Source organism: Pan paniscus, chromosome 14, assembly GCF_029289425.2.
Source record: "Pan paniscus chromosome 14, NHGRI_mPanPan1-v2.0_pri, whole genome shotgun sequence".
Taxonomy (NCBI): Eukaryota; Metazoa; Chordata; class Mammalia; order Primates; family Hominidae; genus Pan; species Pan paniscus.
The window spans coordinates 31,572,947-31,595,005 of record NC_073263.2 but is presented as its reverse complement, the minus strand read 5'-3'; the positions used below and the strand labels follow the sequence as shown (position 1 = coordinate 31,595,005).

Below are 22,059 nucleotides of genomic sequence, written 5' to 3'. Positions count from 1 at the left end.
CTGCATTTTTACTTTTCCCTCCCAGAAATGCAGTCTTTTTAAGGGGCATCGGAGCCAGAACGTGTGCACTCTAAGGGGACAGTACACACTGCTTAGTTGGCTTGTTTTTGTAATGTCACACACTCCACAATGGATCTTATTCTCAAACCTCTCATTTCTAAGACTCACCAAGCCCAGTGAAGCTTATTTTATTTGTATGAAAAGGATAAGAAGCAAAAGCATTAGATTCCTTGCTCTACAATGGCTTTTGATTTCATGAATTCTTGATATCAGGTGTCCTGATTTTGGTTAGCTTTGTTTCACATTATCATTTAGCTTGACCAGGGGATTAAATAAGAGTATTATATTTTAATAATGACAGGTTATGTTGGAAGAGGTGGGATTTGGCCAACTATCTCATAAACCACAGGATCCTTCCCAAGTCCCAGTACATTCATGATTAATGTTGTCTAAAAAACAGAAAAAAGTAATAAACCATGTTAATAAGTATTTAACATAGCAAATGTTGGGCTAACTCCCCAAATCAACACACAAACAGGACTTCCTAGATTAACAGTTCATTTTAAAAATGGAAGGGAAAGACTACAATGTACTTTTATTTTTAAGACAAAGAATTTTAAAAATTCAACACTAAATACAACTTTTAGAACTATGTTCTGAAAGGCCCTAAGATACTTTATCAATATAATTAGTTTTTCAAACTCATTACACTTACCCAAATGGCAAGCACTCAATCACTCAGATTTCCAACTCCACTTATACACTTTATTCTGATGAAATCTCTCACCAGATTGACTTCTTTTTAATTCATGTGCATACTAGAGTTGCTGAACTGATTTTATCACTTGTACTTTGAATGTATGGATTCTAGGTAAAATAAGACCCAAAGGTTTTACCTTGAAACAATTATTATATCTGAAAATAAATTTCATACCTACACCCATCTGATGCTTGCCCAAGACTCAGATGGCAGTGAATGAACAGGTAGGCTGCACAGTGCCCTGCGATTAACGATGGCATGGGCTCTCAAGGCAGGGCCCCATGTTCGCTCCTGGCACCAGCCCTTACTAGCTTTGAGACCCAAAGTAAGCTATTAACTTTGCTAAGCCTTCGTTTCCTCATCTGTAAAATGGGGTTGTACCTTCTTCCTACAGTTGTTGGAAACAATAAATAACACTATGTATGAAAGGGGCTCAGCATAGTATCTTGCCCATAGTTAACACTTCATTAAATTTTAGCTACATTGATTTTTTTTTTTTTTTTTTTGAGACAATCTCACTCTGTCGCCTGGGCTGGAATGCAGTGGCGCAATCTTGGCTCACTGCAACCTCTGCCTCCCCGGTTCAAGCGATTCTCCTGCCTCAGCCTTCCGAGTAGCTGGGGTGACAGGCATGCGCCACCATGCCCGGCTAATTTTTGTATTTTTAGTAGAAATGGGGTTTCACAGTGTTGGCTGGGGTGATCTTGAACTCCTGACCTCAGGTGATCCACCTGCCTTGGTCTCCCAAAGTACAGACATGAGCCACTGCGCCTGGCCCATTCATTCTTATTATGAATCCTTAGTGACTCTAGATTAGAACTTTTTTTTAAAAAGCTAAATACTTTTTTTCTTTACTCTTTATGTGGTTTAAAAGATACATTACTTTTGAACACCAGTGGTAACTATTTGGGGAGAGCAAGTTGGAGACATTTAAAATCAGTTGCAATAAGCAAACATGCTATTGTATATTGTTACTCAAATATATAGAGATTCTCTCTGTTGACTTTATTTTAAAAAATTTTTAACTGGCTTTTTAAAGTTTTCAATACTTAAATACATAAGTTTTCAGTATTTAACTACTATAAACATACTAACTTGCTGAGAATGCCACTCATATATATTTCAAGGGAAACGAGCATAAAAATGTAAATGCTACTTAGAAAATAATGTTTTCAATGCCATCTAGCTTTCACTGTGAAGAGTGAATCAGCATCTAAGAGCCCAGTTTCTGTCTCTTAGAACCTGAAATCTTGTCCAGTGTATGCTTTTTCTTCATTCGAGTACCTTTAAAGAGGACATATATTGTAAAAGAACAGAAAAGGGCTTTTGTTTTGTTGAAAGGCCTGCAAATCAAATAGAATGACACCTGCTGCAAGCTGAGTTGAAACATTTATCCTTTTGTCTCCTCTCTCTCTGGGGGGGCATAAAAAAATTAGTCAGAAGAGGCACCTGGACAGAGGTACTTTAAAATGCAACAGTAAAATCTGAATGTGTTCCTGGCTTGCTAGTGACTTCAGTTATGATTTAAGAGGACCTAAAGCTATCTCAGCTTTCATACCTGTAAAAATGAGGGATCCTTCCTTAAAAATATTAGGAGAACATACAATGAATTGTCAAGCATGGAATTAGGCATAGATGTTGGGGACTGAGTGAAAGATAACAGGAAAAGTGGAAGGCCTTAGAAAATGGTATCAAAGAGTGGGGAAAAAGTTGGAAAGTGGCCTGACACAAGTGATGACACTAAATGACACCATCTACATTTGTTGAATATAAATATTGTAGTTAAAAAAATATATATTTTTATATTTAATCCTCACCTCAAACCTATGAAGTAAGTACTATTATTAGTCCCATTTTACAGATGAGAAAATTGAGGCTTAAGGAGGCATAAAATAAGGTCAAACTCATATAGCTAGTAAAATTTAGGTCTATTTTAGACCCTGAGTCACTTGTCATAACTTTGTTATTTACTTATTTTTTTTAAAAATCACAAGCAAGGTGAGAATCATGGTTACCAAGTTCTTTAGAGAAAGCTCAGGAAAAGGCTGGGCACAGTGGCTCACGGCTGTAATCCCAGCATTTTAGAAGGCCAAGGCGGGTGGATCACTTGAAGTCAGGAGTTCAGGACCAGCCTGACCAACATGGTGAAACGCCATCTCTACTAAAAATACAAAAATTAGCTGGGCGTGGTGGCACCCGCCTGTAATCCCAGCTACTTGGGAGGCTGAGGCAGGAGAATCACTTGAACCCAGGAAGCGGAGGTTGCAGTGAGCCTAGATTGTGTCACTGCACTCCAGCCTGGGCAACAGAGCAAGACTCCATCTCAAAAAATAAAAATAAATAAATAAATAAAAGTTCAGGAAGAGATGCTAAGGTACTCCCTAACACAGCAGAGGCGCTTCAGGTCCCACTGACTCTCCCAGCCTATTCACTGTCTTCCTGCCTGGCTTTGTCCTGGGTGATGTATTCTCTGGGGGCTGTATCCAATTCCAAGAAACCAAGAGAAGAACGCCTTTATTTTTTACATTAATTTGATTCATTATACAGGCGGTGGCCTCTACAAGGATGTCTGACCTAGAGTGGAGATGGGGTGACTGAGGATGGAAATCTAGTCTGAACTCCACTCTCCAATTTGGCAGGTACAGAGGTGGCAGTGGGCTGCTTCTACCCTGGCATGGGTCTGCATCAGCCCAGGACTCAATCCAGAGGAAAGGGTGCCTATTTTTTTTTTTTTATCAAGATACCACATGGGCTGGTGGTAGCTCTGGGTGGTCAGTGGGAAGGAAGTGGTCAGAAGGAGTGACCTATTGGTCACCTATGTACCTATGTCCTAGCAAGCCATGTAGCAGAGTGGGATGAGGGTGGTAAAGGATACAGGGACTATATCTCATAATCCATGGCATTTACTCTCCTCCTGTCTTGATCCCAATTATAACCATCTGTCCCGTCTCTCCCTCCAGAAGACCTGTGTCTTACTCAGCTTTGTGTTCCTTACATCTCTGTAGCACACAGTAAGTCCTCATGCAATAAACATATGTTGAGTGAATAAGTGAATGAGTAAGCTTGTCATGTCTGCCTGTTATCTGCTGCCTGTGGGAAAAAAATGTATAAGAAATGCAATTTTTTGTTTTAATTCATACTTAGTTTACTCTTTTTTTAAAAGCATTTTGAAAATTGTTTTGAGGCTAAATTGTGTGGCATTCAAAAAATATGTGGAAACAAAGCCTTGCAAACAGTCTGGATGCATGCCAACATCAAGAGCCATTACCTAATGATTTTAAAGCATCTGATTGAGTTGATTGGGTTACGATTGGAATCCACCCCCTTTTCTTGTAGACGGATGCACGTGGGTACACATGTGTAATTACTGTCACAGAGTGACATGTACATTCATGAACAGAATGTGTTAGGCAGAAATGTTTCACTAGTATCCTGAAGAAACAAAGGAAAATCACTAAATGCAAGAAAATAATTGCTTTATCAATTTTTGATCAGCAGTCTCAACTTCCAAAAAAGCATGAACTATATTATATTCCCACTATTATACACTGTATCTTAAGAACAGCTCCAAATCAAATTAAGCATCCCCTGAATTGAGATAGAAAGACAGCAGTTAAAATCAATGGTGATGAGTATGGAAAAAGGGTTTTGTTTTTCTTTAAACAGTAGAATAAGAGGCTTTTTAGAGATAACCTAAAGGACAAAGTGTTGAGATAAATAACAAACTTCTCTTTTGACCTATTTTTGATGCATGATTTGGACGGATCTATCCCATCCTAATAAATATTAGAGAAAAAATATGAAATGATGCCATACAATGTCCATGTGGTAAGCATCAAACACAATAATCATTCCCTTAAAAAATCCAACCCACATATGTAAATCTTCACAAAAATAGATTCAGCAAGTTTTGAAAAACATTTACTCCATTACTATCCACTGCAAATAATTTTTTTCAATGAATTGAAATACATTTAAATTTTTTGAATGCAACACAACCTCATTATAGCAAAGCTTGTTGTTGTCCAGATTCAAACATAAACAAGAAAAATCATGTCTTCTAAAATTGTTATCATTGAAACACAGCAGCAGAACTCATTTTTTCTTTCCTACTCAGCTCCCCTGCGAAGGGGTTTTATAAGGAACCCAGAGCCAAGACAAAGGAATCAGGAGGAATTCTAGCACAATGGGAAGCCCCTGAAGGGTTTAAGCAGAAGACAATAAAAGACTCCGAGAAGTGGCAGCAGGGAGTGGAGGAAAAAAAGCCTGGAATTTACCCTGCTTTCTGCTCTGCACATGGAATGCCCCCTCCATGTGTCCATTGTCATCCAAGGTGTTTTGACAGGTCTAGAGTGGGGTAAAAGAATGGTATTTATTCAGGCCTAATATTGAGGCTTGGGGCTGGGCTGTATATCAGAGGGCATGCATAGACAAAGCTGAACAAAGGGGCACACCTACTGGGCACCTGCTGGGCACTTCTCTAAAACTGGCACTGAGACATCATTAGGATGAATTAGAACTAGGACACCAGTTAACCCGGGCCTGCACACTAGTGAAAGGAAAATTGCGCCTCTCCCCTGACCCTGCTCCAGACAACTGAATGGTGACTTCAAGAACAAATATTCAGGCCGGGTGCGGTGGCTCACACCTGTAATCCCAACACTTTTGGAGGCTGAGGTGAGTGGATCACCTGAGGTCAGGAGTTCGAGACTAGCCTGGCCAACATGGTGAAACCCTGTTTCTACTAAAGATACAAAAATTAGCTGGGCGTGGTGGTGGGTGCCAGTAATCTCAGCTAGGAGGCTGAGGCAGGAGAATCGCTTGAGCCCAGGAGGCAGAGGTTGTTGAGATGGTGCCATTGCACTTCAGCCTGGATGACAAGAGCATAACTCTGTCTCAAAAAAAAAAAAAAAGAACAAATATTCAAAGGATATTAATTAGAAGGGGAGTGACATTGTAGACCAGACCATGCTCCATCATATAAAAGCTGTATTGTTGGCAAAGTTGTTGAGCATCTCATGGCCTCATTTTCCTCGTCTGTAAACTAGTGCCTTGTCACACAAATCTGTTATGAGGATTACATGAGTGCCTAGGCAGATGACAACTGTTATGTAGCAAATCTGTAGTGAGAAATGAACCCAGAATATGCAGCACAAAATGCCTCCTTAACTCCATAGTCAGGTTAGAAAAAGAGAAGAGAAGGAAAGAGGAGAGAGAGAACCTGTCATCATAGAGAGATCCCCACCCCCATCCCCCTCTGCTGGCTACCAAGGTAAGGCAGACCTGCCCACAAGGCTGGAAGTTTTGGAAAGGTAAAGAAAGTCTAAACACATGCACATACAAACACTATTACTTAACATTTTAGTAATATTAAGTCATATAACATTTGGTGCCCAGGGTAAACTTCCATTTGATTAGAGGCTCCGGTTAGGTTAGTATCATCTCAAAATTTACCTAATTTAGTCTTCTCATCAACCTCTCAAAGTAGTGTCTGCATATTTGGATATCATTAACCTGTAGTCAAAACCAGGAGATGTGGTGGTTCATACATATTTTGTACACATAAAGATTCGACTTCAATTTCTGCAGAATAAGGTCATAGCACACTTAGTATTTAATGTATTTAAAGACATGTATGCAAAGAGAAAACATGACAGCATTTACCTCATGCCCCTTAGCATGAAAGCATACAACACTAATGATAACTTTATTATCCTATTTTTGAATACCACCAGCAACCTGAGAAATTATTTACGTTCAGATACAAACAGGTCAAATATAAATGGCCACAATAGGAGCCAACTATTAATACATAATTATAAAATATTAAGTCCCTTCTGAAGAAGCAAAAAATGGCATTTGCGGCTGGGCACGGTGGCTCATGCCTGTAATCCCAGCACTTTGGGAGGCCGAGGTGGGTGGATCACCTGAGGTCAGGAGTTCAAGACCAGCCTGACCAACATGGTGAAACCCCATCTCTACTAAAAATACAAAATTTAGCTGGGTGTGGTGGCGGGCACCCGTAATCCCAGCTACTCGGAAGGCTGAGGCGTGAAAATTGCTTGAACCCGGGAGGTGGAGGTTGCGGTAGGCCGAGATCCTGCCACTGCACTCCAGCCTGGGTGACACAGCGAGACTCCATCTCCAAAAAAAAAAAAAAAAAAAGGCATTAACTTTGCATATTATTATTTACCAAAAATGCAGATACATAATGCTTAACAGTATAAAAAACAATTATATTTATATCAGTCGTCATCACCCTTTAGATTCGCCATCTACAGAAGAACTAAGAAAATGTTGGTTCTTCCCTGTAGGAATGATAATCTAGCAAAACAAAAAAATAGAGCATTCTCATAGTTGTATTAAAGTTATTGGGTGATACTCCTACTATTTGGTGATAAAAATTAAATACCTTTTATGGCTAGAGTGAATATTCCCACCAATGTTACCAATCTGATACACAAAAATAAATAGTAGGGTTTAAGTAATAAGGGAAAGATCAACTTTTCCTCAAGATACCATTTAATGTACATAATTATTAAAACCTATAATTTTCAAATCAATGAAATTGAGGAAAACTAGACATTTTGGATAGTTTTTTAGTGCATGCTACTTAAATTTTACGTTTTTTTCCTTCTAGGTGCTAAAATTTTTTCTTTCTAGGTATGACCATGTTTATAGTTACCTATTAGCAAAGGTTGAAGGGCTGGGAATTAGGAAACTCATGATTCTGCTTTTTATTTTGATCCCGATCCTATAACCTTGGACATGTTATTTATCTACTAAAAGAAGAACACTATTTCCCATCCCCAAACTGCCTCATCTCTTGGGGCAAGCCAATCTTTGGTTTTCTATACCACTGGGAGGAACCATTGCATAGGAAAAGCAGAACACTGGGTAATAAATTATTCTGTGTAACTCTTTGGCAAACATTATTTAATTTTTTGGCAACAGATTCACCTTCTTGGTTATGTTCTAATAAAGCTCATGTCAAGAGTATCCATGAAAACACACACTGTCTGACTGGCAGGAGAAGCTGACATAGGACCAAAAAATAATTGGGGATTAGAAAGCGATAAATCAATATAAAAACGATCAAGCTGTCTACTGTGAAATTAATGAAGTAGTATCAAAGTGCTTTGTTCAGCTTAGAGGAAAAGCAATAGAAACTATATAACTAGACAATTCTTGTAAACCAGGAATAAACAATAGTCACACGCCAGGTTATTACAACTGAGATTAAGGACAGTGGTCTAAGGAATTAAGGATATGTTACAGCATCACTTCGTTTGGAACTACCACTTTAAAAAGAAGTGTATACCTCACTGAGCATCACAGATTTCACCTTCAAAGACTTCAAAATGACCATCTGTTCATGGAGCTGTCTGGTACAGACCCCAGGTTTCTGCCTTTTAGAAGATGGTTGTCTAAGCCCGACAACAGTGGAGCAGAAAAACCCATACATCACCTTCCCTCCCACAGACAATGTTTAACCGTACAGTAGTAGAAAATGTGACTGTGAAGGAGCAAGTATATTTTAGAGGACAGAGAAAGTCTTACAAGGCGTGTTTTTAGAAAGGGTGGGAAATCACCACCCTCCTTTGACCAGACAGGCAGGGCTTTGTGTAGGAGGGTGGGGCTGTCAGAAACTGTCTGAATGATGGAAGGCAGCAGCTTAGCAGGCTAGTGGGAAGAGGGACTCCAACTGCACGGCTCAGCTTAGGAGGCAGAAGTGAGGTCAAGAGTAATGATCTTTGCAGACCGTCCACAGGGGTGAGATCACTCTGAGAAGCCCAAGGAAACAGAAGTGGAGGGTCATGATTCTGACCCTCAGTGTTAGCTGTGGAGAAACTCAAGCTCATGGTCAGATAAACCCTGCTCCACCCAGTAATGGCCTCAGTGATCCACTTACGTGTTTGACCTATTTCTTTCTCATTTATAAGGTACACATGATACTGCCCTTTACATAAGGTTGTTTCATGATCTTAAAGGAGATTATGTAGATGAAAGGGCTTTGTATTCCCAGGGTGCTAATGTTAGATTCTCAGGGCTCCCATCAGTGTAAGAATCAGACAAATAAGAGGGTGAGTGGTCCCCGCTCAGCCCATCGCCCTTAAAGACACATGCTGGCACCTTCCCTCATTGTAATAGCCTGCTGGACTTTTAGTTTTGGGTTTAGGGACATGCCAGGGGTGTCCTGCTGTTTAAGTGGCCATTCATCAACTCCAGGAATGTGCTGGTGGTTTGCCTGAGTCTTATCCAAATGCCACTCTGGCCTTTGGATAAATACAGGATGGGTGGCAACTGTGGTCAAATTACTACTCCACCCTACCACAAGCCTTATTTTCCACCTTCTTTGCTCCTCAAGGGAGTTTCCCCTTTTTCTTATCCTTTAAAATTATTTTAAAATATTTATTTGTCTATGAATTCTTATATCCTTACCTTGGTATATGATTTTCCCATATATAATTTATATTTTGTGTTCATTACAACAAGGGGTAGCAGAAGCATAAGGGAAGGGACATGGACATGGGCCTTCACCAGACTTCCGGATGAAAGATGAGATGACTAGACAATTCCAATAGTGAGAAATGTATTAGGAAAAAGGCTGAATACAGAATAAGCACAGCAATATGCTCTCCTTTGGCTTTATATCTACACTTCCAGAGGAGGAAACTGAAATTTATCAGGGTAGGTCCCGCAGCAGAGTAATGACAGTAACAGTAACCGTGATTACTACTGGTCCTGTGGTAACACCAAGATTGGAACTCCGATCTGGTGCTAAGCCAGTGATGTCCAACAGAAATGCAATGCGAACCACACACGCAGCATTCAATTTTTAAGTAGCTACATTAAAATAACCAACAAGCAGGTGAAATTAATTTTAATAATCTGTTTTGTTTAACCCAATATGCCAAAAATCATTTCAATAATTAATGAATATAAAAAATATGAGTGAGACATTTAATATTTTTTGTACCAAATAGTTGGAATCCAGTGGGTATTTGACAGCACATCTGCATTTGGGCTAGCCACATCCATCTTGCAGCTATTGTACACAATATTGTACACAATAGCTACAAGTGGCTAATGGCTCCCTTATTGGACAGTGTAGTCTAGCATGTTCCTAAGTATTTTTGTGCCATGAGCCCTTTTGGCAGTCTGGCGAAGCCCATGAGTTCCTTCTCAGAATAATGTGTTTACATGTATAAAATGTGGAAGACACAGGGTGACAAAGAAAGCAATTATTTTGAAACCTAGTTATTCAACTATTTAAAAAAACACAAAATTGTGGTATCGTATATACCTGCTTCTTCAAATAGTGCTTTAAATAACATTATCCAGAGGCGTAATAATTATAAGAAATTTTAAATAAAATAATGATCATAAATAATATTTCAATATGCCTAAAGCAACTGTAGTGATGATGAAAATATCTGTGACTTCAATTGATAGCAAATTAACTTTGAGTTGTGGAGTTAATTTGGTGGGTCAAACCAAGACACTTTCCTAATGACATAGAATAGGAGGGAATACATTAGAGGGCATCATTCACAGTCAGGTTGAGTACTGTTTCATGAAACCTCTGTTATATTTGTATGTATACATACACACGGTTAAATACTGGGTTGCAATGTAAAATGTACTTTATATTGTGAGTCATGGTTTTAAAAAGTTTGAAATCTTCATACTCTGCTAGTGAGAATGCAAAACGGTTTAACTACTATGGAAAGAATTTGATGGTTCCTCAAAGAGTTAAACATAGAATTAGCATATGACCCTGTAATTTCACTGTGTACACATGCCCCAAAGAAATGAAAACAAGTTATCAAACAAGTATAGACACATGCATGTTCACAGCAGCACTATGCATAATAGCTCAAAGTCTTCAATGTCTATCAATGGATCGATGAATAAACTAAAGGTGGCATATATATGTAATGGAATATTATTCATCCGTAAAAAGGAATGAAGTTTGGGAACATGCTACAAATGGATGAACCCCCAAAATGTTATGCTAATTGAAGAAGGCTGGATACAAAAAGGTCACATATGGTATGATTCTATTTATAAGAAATATCCAGAATAGGTAAATCCATAGAGACAGAATGCAGATCAGCTGTTGCCAGGGGCTACGGGGAGTGAAGAACTGGGAGAATCTGCTTAATGGTGAAGGGGTTTTTACTTTGGAGTGATGGAAATGTGCTGGAACTAGATAGAAGTGGTGGTTGTGTAACACCACGAATGTACAAAATGTCACAGAAGGGTCACCTTAAAATGGTTAATTATATGTTGTTTCACTGCAATAAATTATTCTTATTTTTTAAGTTTGAACGCCTTTGTTCTAGAGGGTCTTTCCATTTGTCGTGTACTCATTTGTGGTGCTGCTACATCCCCACCTAGTGGTAGAGGCACCTTCTGTCTGGACTCCAGGACTCAAGATGCCTGACTGCTAGGAGACCACTTTCATATCACAGCGTGAGTTCAAGATCTGAGGTCACACCTAGGCCCATGCCTAACTGGGATGAATATTTCGTGTCTAGACATTGACAATGATAACCGTCAGTCACCCTGAGCTTCAGGCAGGAAACAAGGACAGTTTTAGTCCTGGCCCTGATATATTTCTCAAGTTATGGAATCTTTCTGGGATTGACTTATCTGTCTATGAAATCAAAACAATACTCCCTACCACAAGGTTATGGTAAAGGTTAATATAAGGTGGCATAAGAAATGCATCCAATACCAGTAGATGCTCATAAAATGTTAGTTCTGTTCCTCATCCTTCCTGATTTCTAAAGATACTTGGTATGAACTTAGGAACCTCCAACAATATGCATCCAAGGGGGCTCCCCTAACTTCTGACTGTCACTGGAAGAAAGAAAAAGACTCTGGGTGTCCAGAAAAAAAGTGGCAGGGACCTGGAGTGATTATGAAAAGGAGAAGACAGAGTACAAGCAGAGAACCCAGGGCAGAAACTCAATATGATACAAAGTCAAGTGACAAAACAGCAGCAGGGACCTGGTGAGCACCAGGTGTATAGAGGGGAGGGAAGAGAGAGGTAAAGGGTCCAGCAGACATTCTCGTTATTGCCACGAATGCTACCTGAAGGTGACAGAGACAGACAGACACACACACACACACACACACACACACACACACACACACACACAGAGAATACCAAGAAATACAGAGAGAGAGAGAAAGAGAGAATACCAAGAAATACATAAGGCAAAAATATTTGGATATTTTTGCAAGTGGGCTTGCATGAAAGATTCCAACGTTACAACATGTTCCATAAAATGAAATGGAAGCCTCTAAACTGTGAGACGTGGTTGCAAAGAAACAACCAGAAAAGACAGACAACAAATCATGAGTTTTTCAAATGATGAAGCCAAAGGGAATAAGCAACTCAAAAGGTAAACATGGGAGGAAACAAATCATGAAACTAATTTGAAATCAAATAGCGTAAAATTACCAGAGCAGAAAGCACTTGCTCCCACGTCAGAATATTCAGGATCTGTAGGAAATTCTATAACGTGGTACAATTTGACTTTGGAAAAACATGGGAACAAAATCAAAACAACATTCTTACACCCTTCTAAGAACACTGGCAGGGTCAACGGGGAGGTGGTGAGTGGAAAACCCCACAGGCAGGTCAGGGAAGCAGACCTCCCCACCAGGCCTTCCTGGGCCCAGCAAGCATCCCTCACTGCAACAGTCATTTCTGCCCTGTGCACTCCACAGCCTTCCTGCTTCCCTCCTCCCATCTCGTTCTCAGGGACAACCCTGCCTCCTACATGGCACCGGATAGGAAGTCCCATTTTTCTGCCATCAAATCCACAAAGCCACCTTTGTCCCCTCTCCTGACCCTGTTTCTGCCTCCTGCCCAAGATTGTCACTCCTATGGGTCTCTGGCATCTTAACCCTTCCCTTTCTATAAAATCTTTCTTGCCTTTATGAAAACATAGCCAATACCTCTTGTCTTACAAACAAACAGAAACAAAACAAAAACCCTTATCTTATCCCACATTTCCTTCCAATTCTGATATGGTTTGGATTTGTGTCCCCATCAAATCTCACGTTGAATTGTAATCCCCATTGTTGAAGGTGGAGCCTGGTGGGAGGTGATTGGATCATGGGGTAGATATCTCATGAATGGCTTAGCATCATCTCTCTTGGTACTGCCCTCATGATGGTGAGTTCTCATGAGATCTGGTGGTTTAAAAGTGTGCAACACCTACCCCCTCACTCTCTCTTGCTCCTGCCATGTTAAGGTGCCTGCTCCCCTTTTCTTTCTGGCATGATTGGAAGCTTCCTGAGAGGTCCCCAAAAGCAGAAGCCACTATGCTTCCTGTATAGCCCACAGAACCATGAGTCAAACTTCTTTTCTCTATAAATTACCCAGTCTCAGATATTTCTTTACAGCAATGAGAGAATAGACTAATACAAATTCCTAGCCTACCTTCCTGACTTCCCAATCATCGCTTAATGTCTCAACACAGCTGCCTTTATACGCAGCCTTCAGTTCCTCTTTCCACTCCCCTTCCCCCTTCAGCCCACTTCAGGCTGACTCCTTGGCCACACTTCCACTAAGGTGACCAACAGCTTCCACTTAGCCAGTGGGCTCTTCTCAGCCCTTAACTGAAACGGCATCTCCGTAGCATTTGATATAGCTCCACACCCTTCTTCTTGCAACTCTCTTTTTCTTGCTTCCGTGACCTTACACTTTCCTGGTTTTCCAGGTGTGGCATTGTTGGTTCCTGCCTAACTCTTCAGTCTCATCTTGCATCTTCCCTGCTACCCAGGACTCCTGCAACTCAGGGCTCAGCAGTGCTGTTCCACCTGCCTAGAGGCCCTCCTCTCTTCCCTTGGCCAAATTCTATTTGCCCTTCATCCATCTAAGTATTGCTTCCTCAGAGAAGCTTTCCCTTAACTCCGTGGTCTAAATCTAGAGCCACAGTTGACATTTCTTATTGACACAAATACTTTATCATAAATTATGCATTTATTGTGCAGCTAGTTTTCAATATGCTTTCTCCCTGTTTGGACTATCAATTTCACTAGGTACATTCTATGTTTATTTTGGTCACCATCTTACTCCTATGTTCTAGGATACAAGGGGGACACAATAAACATAGCACATGGTAGACACTTAGTAAGTAATTACTGAATGAACAGCCATGGTGTTAAATGAATGAATGAACAGATCTTCTCACCAATGACAGGGAGTCAGAGCAGGTCAGTGACTTTACCCTGGCTGCTTCAGGCCTTTAGTCTTCTCCATGCAAAAGCTGTTCATATTTTTTTAGGCCCTTGGGTATCTGTTTGAACAAAGTCCCATTTGGACTAAGAGAAGCATGATGGAGAATAAGCTGGCAGCAACGGGTGAAGAGAAGCCAAGGAAAGTAAGCTGCTGGAGAAAAATAGTCTCAGTCTTCTCAGTGTTTGAGTTCTTAATTCCCTGACACAACCTCCGACCATGTCAGTTGTAGATGGGGCTCTTTCCCTAGCAGTGTAATGTAGACTTGGATGCCGCAGAAGCTCTATGTGTGGGAGGAAAGGAAATGCATGGGAGGTATGGTGAAAGGGAAAACAAACGGAATCTCTGAAGACAAGATCAAAATCCAGCATATCTGGGAGGGGTGGATCTTATAAGTCATTGAATCAAATCCACTCATGATATAGATGACAACCTCAAGGCCAAGCTGTAAACAATGTATCCAAGGTCCTCACTGGTGGGAAAACTGGATGGACTAAAATCCACTGCCCTTTTGTGTACCCTCAAATGCCTGTTAAGGTAGAAAGCTGAGACATCGATCCTGTTACTTCTTGCGTGTTAAATGTGATATTTCTCACTGGAGCTATTTCACATCCATGCTATTCAAAGCGAGGTTTTATGTCTACTAAAGACTGCTTACATCAAAGCTATAGCATCTCTAGTGAGTCTGAAACTCTTTTTCTACTTCAGAATAACTGGAGGTACTACAAAGCCCCAGGACAGGTATCTAACTAGGATTGGCCACCCTTATCCTTTAAAACACTGTTAGTAAGATCCTGTTGATTTGAATGCTGATGGGGGCGGCGGGGGGGAGGGGCCCGGTGGGCAGGGCATTCCTTGCTGCTCTTGTTCACTCAGGTTGGGAGAAATCAGCTTGACAGATTCAGCCGCAACCAGCAGCAGACAGCTCTTTCCTCATGTTTAGTTATTTCGCTTTTACTTCTCATAGCCAAGTTTCTTAGAAACTTCTCTGTCTCTCCCTCCTAATCCCCTTCATTCCAACTTACTGCCATTCCAGCACATTGGGAATGAGTGTGTCATAACTACCAATGCCTAAGCCCTATGGAACTTTCCAGTCCTCACTCTACTTGGCCTCTTGACAGCATTTGGCATTACTGGTCAAGTCTTCTTTTTTGAGACGTTCACTTTACTTGGCTACTGTGACATTTGTCTCCTCTGTCCTCCTACCTCTGTGACTATTTGTTCTCTTTGCATTGGGGGCTCCTTTTCTATCCCTCCCTGCAATGGCAAGAATAACTCAGAACTCCATATTCAGCCCCTTTCCTTCTTATATATAAATATTGCCTAGGATGATTCATCTGAACCCACAGCTTCACCTATTGTCTGACGTTTCCCAAATTACTTTTACACCTCAGACCTCTCCATGGAAGTTCACATCCATATGTTACCTCTTTACATCTTACTGTCCACCTCAATCCGGATACTCCTCAGGTACCTGAAATTCAACATGGCTACATCTGAGCTAACCACTTTCCTTCCCCAGTTCTTACTTTCTCCTTTATTGCCTGAATGACATCATCATTTTCTAAGTCACTCAAGTTAGAAATTCAAGACTTTTCTTCCTTCTCATCCCCCAGATTCAAAGACTCAGCAAGCCCTGTTGAATCTACCTCTTAAAAATTGCTTGTATCTGTTTTCTCATCCTCTTTCCTACCATCATTCTATTAATTAAGGTATTTGTAATACTTCACTTGGATCAATGCAATAGCCTTCCTATTGGCTCAGTCCTCATAACTGCTGCCAGATTGTTACAACATTTCTCAATCCCTTTTGAGATAAAGCCCAACCCTTGGTTGCCATACAAGACCCCTTCCCACCTCTCTAACTTCATGCAACCCTGTGCTTCAGCTATAGGGAACTGTCTGCAAGTCTGCCAAAACACCAGGCTGTGAACTACTGTTAGGTCCTGCACTATACATTCTGCTTTTCCTTCCTCTTAATTCCAGCTCTAACCCTTACCCATTCTTCTGAGAAGCTCTGACTGACTTCCCCAGGCAAAGTGAAATACCCTTGCTTTGGGTCCCAGTAGTACTTGTTACCTGATCTTGTGTTTGTAGTTTACTTCTCTGTCTCCCCACTAAACTGTAAGCCCCTTGATGGAAGTGGAAGGCTGAGTCTCTCATTTCTGAATTACCAGCCTCTAGCATAGTGTCTGGTACATAACAGATTATAAAACATGCTAGCTGAATAAATAAATTTAAGTATAAACATGAGGTTTATTTTTGTGGGTGAGCTCAGAAGCATTGGGTATGACAGCATCCCTTTCAATACATTAAATATATAAAATACAATATTCTTTTGGTATGTATCTGCCAAGTGATTTTTTGTAGAAATCTACAGAAAGAGTGAAACAATTCTTTCATACAAACCAAAGGCTAGCAATCACATGACAGTATGGAATATTGTGTTTTTATTAAAATATCCAATCTAAGAGATATAAATTCTAGAGATTAATTTTGAAATCTTCTGTTACTAACCACAAAATTTCCTTAAATGCCACATGTTCAACCCGTAGAAAACAACAAGGCAGACGCAGGAGGTATCCATGAATCTTACAATGCCCTCCAAACACTTGTCAATGGTGAGGCTTAATTTTACTGGAACATGCTTACCTAGCTGATCATTCATGAAAGAACAGCTCCAGCCAAGAAAGACTTTATGTCTTACTCTGAGGTTTTCTTTTCCAAAAAGGAGCTAGCTAGCTCATTAACACACCTTCACATCATGCAAAGGTCCACAATGTCTTTGAATTTCCCACATGGAGAAACTGTGGCATTTAAATTTGATGGTTATGGTCAAGGAATGAGTTCAGACATTGTTCTTGTTTTTGCAAACTTTCTTCTGAGGACCAACTGAGGTTATATCAGAGGCATTTCTTCAGAGAGTCTAGCCATGAAGCAGTTACAGTTTTATTCATTTGCTCTGGGTGGTTGCTCTTCTTAAACCCTGAGTCTACTATGTTATCTGCTGTGGTAACCAGCAGGCTGGTGGACAGGCACAGCCCCGCTGGGATATTGGAACCATTGGAACCACACAGACAGCACAGGCTGAGCCATGCCCACCCTGCACAGCATCGCCTGCACACTCTGCTCCTGATAGGGCCACCACTTAGGGCCTGATACATGTAAACACTTGGAAGCATGAGAAGTGTTTGCTTTGTAACAGAAAAAAAATCCCGATATTTCTCAGGATGCATAATGCCCAGAAATATCCAAGAAGAGCTCAGGGCAAGCCAACTATGTCTAAAAACTGAACTGGCCTCAGGAGGTAAACTCACCCCAGGTTTTGCTTATTAAATCATTCACAACTAATGGGATAGCTCCTGCAGAAGTTAGATGTAGGTGTGAGGGAAGTCAGTAAAGAATTTGAGTTCTTATCCAAATTTCAAACTACTCTGACCCTTACCCAACTCCTATGCTTTACTCAGAGGATGAAAATAATAGCACTTGTAGGACTGATTGCTAATAACAGGCTGCATAATACATTACAAAGGGGTTTTGTATCAGGTAAACTACTAACTCTCACAGGCTCACATTGAAGCACAAAAAGGTATGTCTCAACTTCTCTCCCATTTCATTAAACAAACGTGTGTGTGTATAGGTATGTATATATCATTCACACACACACACACACACACACATCCTGGGGTTAACTCCTTAGCCAATCAAGAATGCAACCTTAGCAGTATAAAAAACACCCTTTTCTCATGTATTTTTAGTTAACAACCACAACAAAATAGGGCAAGTCTAGCAAAGAGCAATCTGGTTCTTTGTTACACTTTCTGAAATGCAGCAGTGTAGAATAAGCACCAGCTCCACACCAGCCACAGTGGCCTCCTTGCTTTTCCTTGAAAAGACCCAGCCCAGGGCCTTTGCATTTGCTCTTCCTTCTGCCCAAACTTCCTCTCTCCAGGTATCCATATGGTTTGCTCTTTCTCTTTCTTCAGTCTCTGCCTATCAATAAGATGTTCCCTGACCATCCAATACAAGGTGAAATTTCCTTCCCCTGTCACTGTAACTTTCTTCTGTTTCTATATTTTATTCAAAGCATATTTCACTCTCTGAATAATACATATTTACATGGTCTTAGTCTCCCACCCTCCCCCACCAGAATATAAGATCTGCGAGGGAAGGAGCTGTGTCTATTTTATTCACTGCTGTAATTTTAGCACCCAGAACAATGCCTAGCATGTGATAGGTGTTTAAGGAATATTCAATAAATAAATAAATAAATAAATAAATTTTGTTGCAATTTAACTTATTCTGTGTTATACAAAAATGTGTCAAATTAGCAAGTAAATTAATGTCAAATAATGTCTACATTAGCAAATGCTTACAACAGTACCGCTCTGCTGATGAACCTTGACAAGCTATGGTCCATGCTAAATTAAAGGTCAAGTGTGACTGCCTCCGAAAACATTTCATTTTCTCCACTGCTCTGGATGGGTAACCCTGTGATGACCAAGGGTGATGTGCCTGCTGGATGATTCCAATCCCCAGTTCTCTAAATTTGATTAAACTCTCCCTACTCCAACTAAAAAGAGAATCAGCTCAGTGGACTGGCAGCTGAGAGATCTGGAGTGCCTCTTACCCAAACACTGCGTTCGATGGCCAAACACAAACGTGGGAACTGTCTATGTGGGAGACCAGGTAGAGCCAGGGCAGCAAGTACAGAATTGGCCATTAAAGCCAAGGATGCCCAAGGTAAGGAGAAAGAGGGCATCACAGAACTGGCCTGGGTAGGTTCTGGCCTTGGACTCACACTTTCCAGGTGATTGGAGTGGGCCTACATGGGCAGGTTAGATCCATGTGAAAGGAGCTGATGAACATCACCTTGGAGCCTCGGCCCTGCAAAACGTAGGCATTCCGGTTTGTAAGTGACGTTCTTTCTGGTTAGATTGAAAACAACTTCTATTTCCCCACATTATGAGTGAAATACTTTAAATGAATTTGACCTTTTAAAAATCATCAGGCAGACAAATTGAAAGGCCTTTTGTGATCAATGTGGTACAGCCAGAGGAACATTTAAGACTCGGCTGGTGAAATAGAAAACTTAGCAGTGGGCAGCATTAATCTTGTTAATATTTCTAATAAGAGTCTCACTTTATATATGCTGGCTAGATCTTTATCTATGTGTAGCTAATGGATATTACTGTTAGCTCTAGGACAACAATGGTACTGTTCTGTCCTGTTAGATATTTTTATTGATGACTGGGATAAAGCCAGAGGTGTCATACTTATCACATTTAGGAATAAAGTGAAGGATGAGGGCACTAAATATAACAAATAACAGCCAGGATCTCTTCTATAAATGGTTGGGGTAGGGTGGAATAATAGGCCAGATATCTTAAAAATAATGTTTTATTGCAGGGTAAATGCCAAAATGCATACCCCACCAAAAAAAAAAAAACTATCAAGAGTAGGATGTCTCTTCCACTATTTATCTGTTCATTCACTTTATAGTACATCTTACAATTTGTAATTATATATTTGTTTGCTCACTTGTTCACTGACAGCCTTCACTAATGTATGTTAAGTTCCAAGAGACACGGACAATGTCTACTTGGTTCCCTGCTGTATCCCCAGTGTGACTAGACAAAAGAATAAATTATGCAAAGGATAGCAGAAGACAAGCCTAAAAAAACAAGCTGTGTAGAGACTTGGGATTTCTCATAGACTGCAAGCTCAACATCAGTCAACCATGCTGGGACTATCAAAGGTAAACTAGATGTCTAGAACATGGGATGGGACCATCTTGCCTGGTTATATTCATGGAATTATCCTCCCACTTCTGTGGGTTCCAAAAGACAAGGGATATGTGTTAGGGGCTGACTTGTGCCCCCCAAATCCATATGTTGAAGTCCTAACCCTCTGTACTCAGAATGTGACTGTATTTGGAGACAGGGCTTTTAAAGTAACAACTAAGATAAAACAAGGTCATTAGGGTAGACCCAATCCAATATGACTAGTGTCCTTTTAAGATGATTAGCGGCCAGGCGTGGTGGCTCACTCCTGTAAATCCCAGCACTTTGGGAGGCTGAAGCAGGTGGATCAACTGAGGTCAGGAGTTCGAGACCAGCCTGGCCAACATGGTGAAACTCATGGGTCCCTGTAATCCCAGCTATTCGGGACGCTGAGGCAGGAGAATGGCTTGAACCTAGGAGGAGGAGGCTGTAGTGAGCCAAGATTGCACCACTCCACTCCAGCCTGGGTGACAGCGTGAGACTCAGTCTCAGACAAACAAACAAAGGAAAGAAGATTATCACACACATACAAAGAGCATGGGAGGACACAGGGAGAAGATGGCAATCTATAAGGCAAGGAGAGAGGCCTCAGAAAGAACCAACCCTGCCAGCACCTTGATCTGGGACTTCTAGCCTTCAGAAATGTGAGAAAACAAATGTGTGTTGTTTAGCCAAACAGCCTGCGGTACCTTGTTATGGTGGCCCTAGCAAACTAATACATAGGAACAACTGTTTCACCAACCAGGAGCGTACATTGAAAACCAGGTGACTCGAGAGGGCAACAAATACTTTCTTCAAACACCTAAACAATCATTATGTGTAAGGAAATATAAGGAAAAGCTTTCTAACAAAATAACACATCTGAAAATGGAATGAACTTGATATATAATTTACTTATTTATTGAATGTATTGTTTACTGTCTGACTCTTCTGGGTAGGTGTAAGCTCTACCAGATCAGACACAGTAAACAGGTGTTCGGTAAATATGTTGAGTGGATCAATTTCCTCTGGAAGTAATGATTTTCCTGTCACGGGAGGTATTTAAGCAGAAGCTGAACACATCTGCCATGAGGATGTTATTGAGAAGCTGCATGCACAGGGCACATGGTTAGGCTACTTCAAGGTCCTTTTTCAATGTTGAAATTTTCTTAATCTGGTTTCACTTTTACTAATGAATCAAATATAGGTATTCCTCACAGAAAAGGTCTACATGTTCATAGAACATGTTCACAGACCTCAGAGAAAAGGTCTAAATTTGTTCTCATCTAAAGATTCTATCAAAGTTATCAGGGCCATACACTTATATTTTGCATTTTCCCAAGCTTAATGTGTTATCCATCCATTGTACCTTCTAACACCTGAGAAAAAATAAATTTTAAGTAAAATTGACTACATATATTGTTTTCTTAAAGCCAACGCATTTCAGTTTATTTATTTATTTTTTTAAAGGAGATAGATGTTTCTTCTGGTTCCATTTCTATTTCTTAGGTCTGTTTAATTTACAGCATGCGCTCCAAGAGCTGAAGACTGTGGAGTCTTAATAAATGTCTAAGATGAATAATTAATAATGTTAAAAATTATCATCATCTTCCTATACTCCTGAGAGTAGTGGCAGATGGTGAATTCTGGCTGTGCCTAATTCTAGCTGTGCCTGTGGCTGCCCATATATCTTTCAATAAGCCAGCATTCAAAGAACAGAATGAAACTCACAGGAATCTCATGAATTCTGCTGTTGTTATTCCAAAGGTTCTTTTGGCAGAGACCCTGAGCCAGCAGATGAGCTGTATACTTTCTCACAGCAATTCAGTTAAAAAAAAAAAAATCACCAGACGACCTCACAGCAGTTTAAAAAAAAAAATAGGCCCGTCCTTGAATACGAAAGAGTAAGAAAGACAGGACACCCTCCAACTTCCACTCCAATGAAGAAGATGAGTTCCAATGTTAATGTTAAGATTTTAGGTTTTTCACATAGCTCTGAAATACTGAGGATTACAATGTTCAGGTAATTAAAGAGCACAAACGTTTTTGGTAAATACAATTTCTGTTTCATAATTCACTTTGGCAGATGTTTAACATTTGCCTGCTCCTGCAAACTTTATTTTCAACTTGCTAAAATTCTGCCATGTGCCAAGAGCGATACTACATATGGGTCTATTATGGCAACTTCTGCAACCCAACATATGTCTACATTTGCAGTACCTTTGTTCATATTAGTTGTGCCTCCAAAATATTTATTGTCACTCTAAATAGAACCAA

At 40.3% G+C, this 22,059-nt stretch overlaps 1 protein-coding gene and 1 long non-coding RNA gene across 3 annotated transcripts in view; one reads left to right on the top strand and one right to left on the bottom strand.

The window, feature by feature from the left end:
- The window catches only part of FRY (FRY microtubule binding protein), a 448,961-nt gene that overhangs the window by 265,393 nt on the left and 161,509 nt on the right, over positions 1-22,059 (bottom strand). The gene's annotated exons all lie outside the window — the stretch shown is intronic.
- On the top strand, positions 112-11,095 carry LOC134728796 (uncharacterized). The gene is made up of 2 exons (XR_010109605.1): positions 112-3,771; positions 4,878-11,095. It is a non-coding gene; the product is annotated as an uncharacterized LOC134728796 (long non-coding RNA).